At 47.5% G+C, this 9,654-nt stretch overlaps 1 non-coding gene across 1 annotated transcript; it reads left to right on the top strand.

The window, feature by feature from the left end:
* The first annotated feature begins 267 nt into the window (after positions 1 to 267).
* TRNAV-CAC lies at positions 268 to 340 on the top strand. Its single transcript has one exon. It is a non-coding gene; the product is annotated as a tRNA-Val (tRNA).
* The last annotated feature ends 9,314 nt before the right edge of the window (positions 341 to 9,654 follow it).

Raw genomic sequence — 9,654 nt, forward strand, 5'->3', positions numbered from 1 at the left:
GTTACTGGAGACAAAATAAGGAAGCTTTAGGTAAACTCCTAAGCCAACATCTTGTGTGGTAAAAAGAATTCAGCAGTGACTCTAGTAAAACAAATTTTTCATGGTAGATGGGATGGCTCTTGGAAGATCTATTTTTTGCCAAGAGTAAAAAATGTTAGAATGTGAATGGTGGCTGAGGCGATTATCCCATGAATTATTCAAACAGTATTCTAAAATAACTGGATAGGTGTTTGAAAGTGTAATAAGGAAGAGATCAATCAAGGACATGGTTCCATGGTGTAAAGGTTATCACATCTGTTTCACACACAGAAGGTCTTGGGTTCAAGTCCCAATGGAGCCACTTTATGATTCTAGCAGTGGATGAGCATTTTATAGATGTTCAGCCATCAGCTGTATTGGTGTCAGTGAATGCTTGCATTGTTATGGGACCTTGTTAGGAACAGCTTGGGAGCAATCCTACAAAGATCTTGCAAGCACAGCTATCCAGGAGGGTTGAGTGCAATAGAAGACAGTGACAATAACTGTCTTGCACTAGTCCTGTTGTCCCTGAGGTGGTCATCCCCTGTGATGGACTGCAACAGTATATCCTTAGCAGTATGGACTGGAATGACAGGGCAGAATGAATGCAAAAGTTGGTCATTTCCTAGCAGTTACTCTGAGAGAAAATTAGCATTTGTGGAAAGACCTCAGGTGCTAGTGGAGGATCCTCAAAACATCTTGCTTCACTTTTATCCTTGTAGTTCTATTTTCAAGCCCTCATTCTCTACTAACTGCCGGGGCTGGCTATCAAGGGCATTTATTTCAGAACTGCCCCTTTTTCTAACTTTGACTGCTGCTTCTCTCCTGTCCTGGGTCATTGCTATTGAAACCTATTTCTTCCATCATAGCTTTTCACTTCTTATGTTTGGCAGGGGGCTGCTTGCCTCTTACCTGAATGATGGAAAGGGTTGAGGGCATGGGATCAGATTGGGAAACACTTTTCCTCTTTTCTGCCACTTCCAAACTCCCCAGATGCTAGTCCTAAGGGCTGCTGCTTCTGTGGCTTATAAAGCATGCCAGTGTTAGTTAAATGCCCCATTTGTTTGCCAGGACCTGTGTCTTTGCCATGTGCTTGCAATTTGCTAAGCGTGGGCCTTCCCTTATTTAGAAATGTCTCCAGATCTTCCAAGTCCACTCTGATCCCTTCTCTACATACTTAGCAGAGGATGCTGCCACTGGAGCTGATAAACAGATCGATACTCTAAAACCGTGGCAGAAAGAGTGCGGCATTGCCAGGCGCACCCTTCCTCCCCGCACGCACAGTTCTTTTGACCTAGCGCCTGATACTCTCTTCTAATTGCATGCAAATGCATGCCGCGGCTGTGAAGCGTTAGGGAAGGGTTATGCCCGCGCAACCCATTTTACTGTATAGGCGCTTAATACAGCGCCTATACAGTAACCTGGGTGCGCTGGTACCTGTCATTTCAAATGTCATTTCAAATGACATTTGAAATGACAGGCACCAGGAAGTGTAAAAAAAAACAAAAAAACCCAAAAATATGTAAAAACCTGAGTGTTATAAAAACATTTTTTTTTAAATACCTGTCACTTTCATGCGGTCATCCAGGCAGCGGCGGGAGCCGGAGGGCCGCGTGGGTCCAGGCGGCCGGTGGGCGGCGGCGGGAGCCGGGTGTTCGATCGAGGCCACGGGCGGGTAGGCGCGTGTTCGATCGGGCGGGCGGCGGCATTGGCGGCAGGATCCGGGGGGCGGGTGGGCGCGTGTTCAAACGAGTCCGCGGGCGGGTGGGCGCCTGTTCGATCGGGTGGGCAGCGGCGGCGGGTTCCGGGGGGCGGGTGGGCGCGTGTTCAAACGAGGCCGCGGGCGGGTGGGCGCCTGTTCGATCGGGCGGGCGGCGGCAGCGGCGGCAGGATCCGGGGGGCGGGTGGGCGCGTGTTCAAATGAGGCCGCGGGTGGGCGCCTGTTCGATCGGGTGGGCAGCGGCGGCGGGATCCGGGGGGCGGGTGGGCGCGTGTTCAAACGAGGCCACGGGCGGGTGGGCGCCTGTTCGATTGGGCGGGCGGCGGCAGCGGCAGCGGTATCCGGGGGGCGGGTGGGCGCGTGTTCAAACGAGGCGGGGTCGCACAGGCGCGCATTAATTCAGGTGGAGGGAGCCGGCGGCGAAAGCGGCCTCCGGCAACCCCCACCGGCAGTGAATGATGGCGCGCCTGTGCGACCCATGCGATTCGGTGCTCAAGGCAGTCACATGCCGTGACGGTCATCCAGGCAGCGGCCCTCCGGCTCCCGCCGCTGCCTGGATGACCGCACGAAAGTGACAGGTATTTAAATTTATTTTTTTTTTTCTGACAGGTTTTTATGTGTCCCACAGCATTACATTTTCTCGCTCATCTCTGTATCGCTTTTTTTTTTTTTTATTGTGTTTTATTGTGTTTGAGTATCTTAAGTGGTGTCGATGGATTTGTTACTAGACTCACAGCCCTAACACCTACTAGGGGGAGGCGGTAAACTAACACGTTAAGGCCGCGGCAAAACAGCGGGTTACTAAGGAGATAATATCAGCGCCCGTTACAGTATCGGAGGGGAATAGCTAATTCCTTCATTATACAGCTAATTCGTTCATTTACACATCATATAAATGCTGCGTGCGGAAAGGGTTATGTGTCTATTTTAAGAAGCGCTAAGGACGCGTGAAACTGGAGACTGTATCGCTGGTTCGCCTTACTCATCTGTATTGTGCGCTCCCAGCACGTTACAGACGGGAAATCTTCAACCGCACGTACTGTATCGAGCTGATAGTGGGTGGACTCTGAGGAACAATGCCAAGGGCATCAGATGTGCTCTCTAACTGTGCTGCCTGCTCTTCAGCCACTTCCTAATTTTGTCCTGCCTTCCCCATCAAAGAACTGGATAAGGTGGCTAACACACTACTATAAAGGCCTCCCAAATTTTTCCCATCTGGTACACTATCAATAGCTTCTATTTCAGGGGAAAAAAAGTAATGACTCTTCATCTGAATAAAAAAGCACTAGGAGTCGAGTGGAATCATTTAGACTAACTGTTTTATTAAAGCATGAGCTTTCGAGGACACAGTCCACACCATCAGATGCATGAAATGATGTACAGTTGATGTGTACAATATATATACAGAACAGTGAGAAGACATGGGAAAAGGCAGGAAACGGTGTGGAGAGAGTGTGAATAGGATTGTAGTTTAGCCTACTGACAACTGAGGTAAGTGTGAATAGACAGAACGATCAGACAACAGTTCAGTTTATGCATATTTGTAGTGAGGCATGAATCCATTGCTTCTGTTCAGCCCTTGGGTGATGGTATTTAGATTTTTAATGAGTTCCAATTCAGCAGTTTCAGGCTGGAGTGCTCCTTTGAAGTTTTCATGTAGGAGTATGGCAACCTTAAGGTCAGATAGAGAATGTCAAGGAAGGTTGAATGTTGTCATTTCTAACCTCAGGTTTAAATCCTTTTCCCTTGTCCTTATAGATTGTCCCGTTTGTCCTATGTAGTCAGAAGCGGGACTTTGCTGGCAGGTGTTGGCATATATTAGATTGGAAGAAAAGCAGGAGAATGTGTCCCGCATGTTGCTGATGATGTTGTGTCCAGTGATGGCATTGTCTGGGATAATATGTGGAAAGTGTTGGCATCTCCTTTTCTGGCAAGGTCTGGCTCCTGGGTTGGTGTCCTTGCACTATTTGCAGCGGCTGATGAGTATCTTTTGAGGTTGAGGGGCTGCTACACCAGACTAGCACGGTTATCCCTCTGAAGATTTTTCATGTAAATCAGTGGAGGAAAATTTGACTTTCACTGCAACCTCTGCAGCAACATTTTCTCTCTCGCTGAACACAGAAGATTGGAGAGAAAAACACTCACTGTTATCTGCACTCTGCAGCAGTGATACATCATCAAGCTCGTATGCCAGTTTCTTTAGCGTAAAGCTGGCTCCTGCTGTTGTAGAAGTCCAGAAGAAATCCCTCTTCAGTTTCATGGCAGGACCTCATTTTTAGGGATGTGAATCATTTTTCAACAATTAAAATTATTGTCCGATAATTTTAATATCGTCTTAAATCATCATAGAACACAATACAATAGAAATTCTAACGATTTATTGTTAAAAATCGTTAAATCATGTTAGTGCGCACTAACAGAAAATGATACAAATTGACACTTTCCAGGTCAGTAAAGGTCAGTTAGGAATGAATATGTATTCCTATTGGCTGGCTGCCCTCTTATCTATTGATGTTACCAAGGTTCCCACTGAGGTGATGGTTGGGGGGATGGGAAATGGAAATGGAAACTCAGGAACACTAACAGAAAATGATACAAATTATTGACACTTTCCAGGTCAGTAAAGGTCAGTTAGGAATGAATATGTATTCCTATTGGCTGGCTGCCCTCTTATCTACTGATGTTACCAAGGTTCCAACTGAGGTGATGGTTGGGGGGATGGGAAATGGAAACTGTTGGTAGTTAACAAAAAAAGTAATGTGATCAGTCATTATGACTAGAACTTGTGCACTATTCCTGATACCAGGGGTGTTGTGATCTTCCTGCACACAGTGCCCTATCCCTATTAATACCAGGAGTGTTGTGATCTTCCTGCACACAGTGCCCTAACCCTGATACCAGGGGTGTTGTGATCTTCCTTCACACAGTGCCCTACCCTGATACCAGGGGTGTTGTGATCTTCCTGCACACAGTGCCCTAACCCTGATACCAGGGGTGTTGTGATCTTCCTGCACACAGTGCCCTATCCCTATTAATACCAGGAGTGTTGTGATCTTCGTGCACACCGTGCCCTAACCCTGATACCAGGGGTGTTGTGATCTTCCTGCACACAGTGCCCTATCCCTATTAATACCAGGAGTGTTGTGATCTTCCTGCACACCGTGCCCTAACCCTGATACCAGGGGTGTTGTGATCTTCCTGCACACAGTGCCCTAACCCTGACACCACGGGTGTTGTGATCTTCCTGCACACAGTGCCCTATCCCTATTAATACCAGGAGTGTTGTGATCTTCCTGCACACAGTGCCCTAACCCTGATACCAGGGGTGTTGTGATCTTCCTGCAGGCAGTGCCCTATCCCGCCTGCATTACTAGTGAGAGGCTGGCTTCACAGACAGGGGGGAGCTGCCTGACCCTCAGTCCAGACTTCCCCCATGTCCCAGCCAGTGAATGGTGTATGGGTGAGGGGGGGGGGGGAGGATGGTGAAGTATGAGACAGCTCCCTCCCTGCATTACTAGTGAGAGGCTGGCTTCACAGACAGGGGGGAGCTGCCTGACCCTCAATCCTCCCCTCCCCCATGTCCCAGCCAGTGAATGGTGTTTGGGTGAGGGGGGGAGGATGGTGAAGGCTGAGACAGCTCCCTCCCTGCATTACTAGTGAGATGCTGGCTTCACAGACAGGGGGGAGCTGCCTGACCCTCACTCCTCCGGGGTGTTGTGATCTTCTGCACACAGTGCCCTATCCCTGATACCAGGGGTGTTGTGATCTTCCTGCATGCAGTGCCCTATCTCTATTAATACCAGGAGTGTTGTGATCTTCCTGCACACAGTGCCCTATCCCTAATCCCAGGGGTGTTATGATATTCCTGCACACAGTGCCCTATTCCTGATACCGGGATGTGTGCAAGAAAATCACAACACCCCCGGTAACCGGGATAGGGCACAGCATGCAGGAAGATCACAACACCCCCGGTATCAGGAATAGGGCACTGTGTGCAGGAAGATCACAAAACTCCTGGTATCAAGGATAGGGCACTGTGTGCAGGAAGATCACAACACCCCTGGTATTAGGGATAGGGCACTGTGTGCAGGAAGATCACAACACCCCTGGTATCAGGGATAGGGCACTGTTGGCAGGAAGATCACAACACCCCTGGTATCAGGGATAGGGCACTGTGTGCAGGAAGATCACAACACCCCGGAGGAGTGAGGGTCAGGCAGCTCCCCCCTGTCTGTGAAGCCAACCTCTCACTAGTAATGCAGGGAGGGAGCTGTCTCAGCCTCACTATCCTCCCCCCCCCCTCACCCACACACCATTCACTGGCTGGGACATGGGGGAGGGGAGGAGTGAGGTTCAGGCAGCTCCCCCCTGTCTGTGAAGCCAGCCTCTCACTAGTAATGCAGGGAGGGAGCTGTCTCACCCTTCACCATCCTCCTCCCCCTCCCCTCACCCACACACCATTCACTTGCTGGGACTTGGGGGAAGGGAGGAGTGAAATACTGGCATCTCCCCCCTATCTGTGAAGCCAGCCTCTCACTAATAATGCAGGGAGGGAGCTGTCTCCGCCTTCACCATCCTCCCACCCCCCACTCACCCACACACCATTCACTTGCTGGGACTTGGGGGAAGGGAGGAGTGAGGGACAGGCAGCTCCACCCTGTCTGTGAAGCCAGCCTCTCACTAATAATGCAGGGAGGGAGCTGTCTCTGACTTCACCATCCTCCCACCCCCCACTCACCCACACACCATTCACTGGCTGGGACATGGGGGAGGGGAGGAGTTAGGAGTGAGGGTCAGGCAGCTCCCCCCTGTTTGTGAAGCCAGCCTCTCACTAGTAATGCAGGGAAGGAGCTGTTTCAGCCTCACCATCCTCCCCCCCCTCACTCACACACCATTCACTGGCTGGGACATGGGGAAGGGGAGGAGTGAGGGTCAGGAAGCTCCCCCCTGTCTGTGAAGCCAGCTTCTCACTAGTAATGCAGGCGGGAGAAGGCACTGCATGCAGGAAGATCACAACAGCCTTGGTGTCAGGGTTAGGGCACTGTATGCAGGCAGATCACAACACTCCTGGTATTTATAGGGATAGGGCACTGTGTGCAGGAAGATCACAACAATCCTGGTATTAATAGGGATAGGGCAGTATGTGCAGGAAGATCACAACACTCCTGGTATTAATAGGGATAGGGCACTGTGTGCAGGAAGATCACAACACCCCTGGTATCAGGGTTAGGGCACTGTGTGCAGGAAGATCACAACACTCCTGGTATTAATAGGGATAGGGCACTGTGTGCAGGAAGATCACAACACCCCTGGTGTCAGGGTTAGGGCACTGTGTGCAGGAAGATCACAACACCTCTGGTATCAGGGTTAGGACACTGTGTGCAGGAAGATCACAACACTCCTGGTATTTATAGGGATAGGGCACTGTGTGCAGGAAGATCACAACACCCCTGGTGTCAGGGTTAGGGCACTGTGTGCAGGAAGATCACAACACTCCTGGTATTAATAGGGATAGGGCACTGTGTGCAAGAAGATCACAACACTCCTGGTATTAATAGGGATAGGGCACTGTGTGCAGGGAAGATCACAACACCCCTGGTATCAGGGTTAGGGCACTGTGTGCAGGAAGATCACAATACTCCTGGTATTAATAGGGATAGGGCACTGTGTACAGAAAGATCACAACACCCCTGGTGTCAGGGTTAGGGCACTGTGCAGGAAGATCACAACACCCCTGGTATCAGGGTTAGGGCACAAGTTCTAGTCACATTGACTGATCACATTACTTTTTTTGTCAAGCTACCAACTGTTTCCATTTCCCATCGCCCATATATTGTCAGTGGGAACCTTGGTAACATGAATAAATAAGAAGGCAGCCAATAGGAATACATATTCATTCCTAAACTGACCTTAACTGACCTGAAAAGTGTCAAATTGTATCATTTTCTGTTTGTGCGCACTAACTCCCGGTTAGTGCGCACTAACTCCCGTTAGTGCGCACTAATCGGAAAAAATGATTTTTTTAACGAAACAATCGTGCCAAACACGATTTTCTTCTCCTGCCAGATGATTTCAATCATTAAGATGATAGGGGACACGATTCACATCCCTAATAAATACTGTGGGGAGTTTTACAGTGGGGTATAAATAAATAATAAAAACTGAGCCCATCTTATTAAACTTTTGAAATTGTGACTGGTTTTCTTTTGATCTTGTGCCAAGGCTGGTGCTACAAGGAATATACTGTTCAGTTTCTCTCTACTATTACTGAAAGGAAACAATTCACAATACTTATTTTGAGGTTAGAACATAAGAACATAAGATATGCCATATTGGGTCAGATCAAGGTTCCATCAAGCCCAATATCCTGTTTCCAACAGTGGCCGATCCAAGTCACAAGTACCTGGCAAGTACCCAAACCATTAGAGCTACTATTGCTTATTAATAGCAGTTTATTGATTTTTCCTCTAGGAACATATCCAACATTTTTTAAATCCAGTTACACAAACTGCTGTAACCATATCCTCTGGCAATTAATTACAGAGCTTAGCTATGCACTGAGTGAAAAATAATTTTCTTCAATTTCTTATAAATGTGCTACTTGCTAACTTCATTGAGTGCCCCCTGGTCCTTTTATTATCTGAGAGAATAAATAACCAATTTACATTAACTTGTTCAAGTCCTTTCATGATTTTGTAGTCTATCATATCCCCCTTCAGTCATCTCTTCTCCAAACTGAACAGCCCTAACTTCTTTAGTCTTTCCTCATAGGGCAGCCGTTATATGCCCCTTATCATTTTGGCTGCCCTTCTCTGTACTTTCTTTAAAAGGAATTGTTACCTTTATAATTCCCTCTCTCTTACATTATAGATATTATTTTTCCCATAAATAGCAAGAATTGATTAAAACACATAAAAGAATGAGCAAATAGAGTACAATAATGATAATAATGTGATTGTTTTTGTGATTATAGTATACTAGAACCTGTAAATGTTAACATTGAATTTATGGGAGCTGACCCACCTCTGCTAAAGAAGAGAGGTGCTCTGCCTCTAGAGTGAATGAGAGAGGGGGCAGAGTCTGGGGGTTACACTGGCATAGGCTTGGAGGATAGATTGTGGCAGTTTTCTGGAGTCCACTTGCATGAGCGGGGTGCATTTGTATGTGTAGAACCCATTTTGGGTGTGTAAAGGCTTTTGAATATCAGGCACTATGCGTGCAATTTTTTTTTAATCAGGCCCTATATTCACATATTTTATAAAATAGTTGCCTCCACATGTAATTCTTGGTGATTATTTTTAAATCAGATCCTATATGCACATATTTATAAAATACTTGCCGTGATTATTAGTGTAGTATAACTATAATGTTGTGTTGAAAATATATGCAGGACAGCCTTCTGAAAGGTGATTGGTCCTTTTACTGACATGTGACAGTAAAGGGACGAATCGACAATAAGTGAAGGAGTGAATAAATTATTATTAAGTTCCTGGCACTTTAATATTGATTTATTAATGTCTTCTGGTGCCCATAGTCAGGTTCAGAGAATGGACACTGAATTTATCAGCATCCATTTTCCTAACCCCTGCATGTGTGCTGGTTAGAAAAATGGGACACTGATAAATTCAGCATCCATTTTCTTAACCGGGGAACAGCCACTGACAGCAGACCTCTCTCCGGCTTGTGCTGTCAAGGAGGCGCTGGGGGCATGCAATCACCCCTAGCGCCTCCTTGACAGCACTAGCCCTAATTTAAATATTGCATCACACCCCCCAGGAGAGGTGCCTGGGGACGTGTTATGAAAGCGAGTGCTGAACACACAATGCCTGCTTTCAGTGCAACCTTTTTTGCATCGGCCCCATAGAGTGGTCTTCATTTTATAGTTAAAGTGATTAAGAAGATACAAATATATTTGA

This window comes from Rhinatrema bivittatum, chromosome 6 (assembly GCF_901001135.1).
Source record: "Rhinatrema bivittatum chromosome 6, aRhiBiv1.1, whole genome shotgun sequence".
Classification (NCBI taxonomy): Eukaryota; Metazoa; Chordata; class Amphibia; order Gymnophiona; family Rhinatrematidae; genus Rhinatrema; species Rhinatrema bivittatum.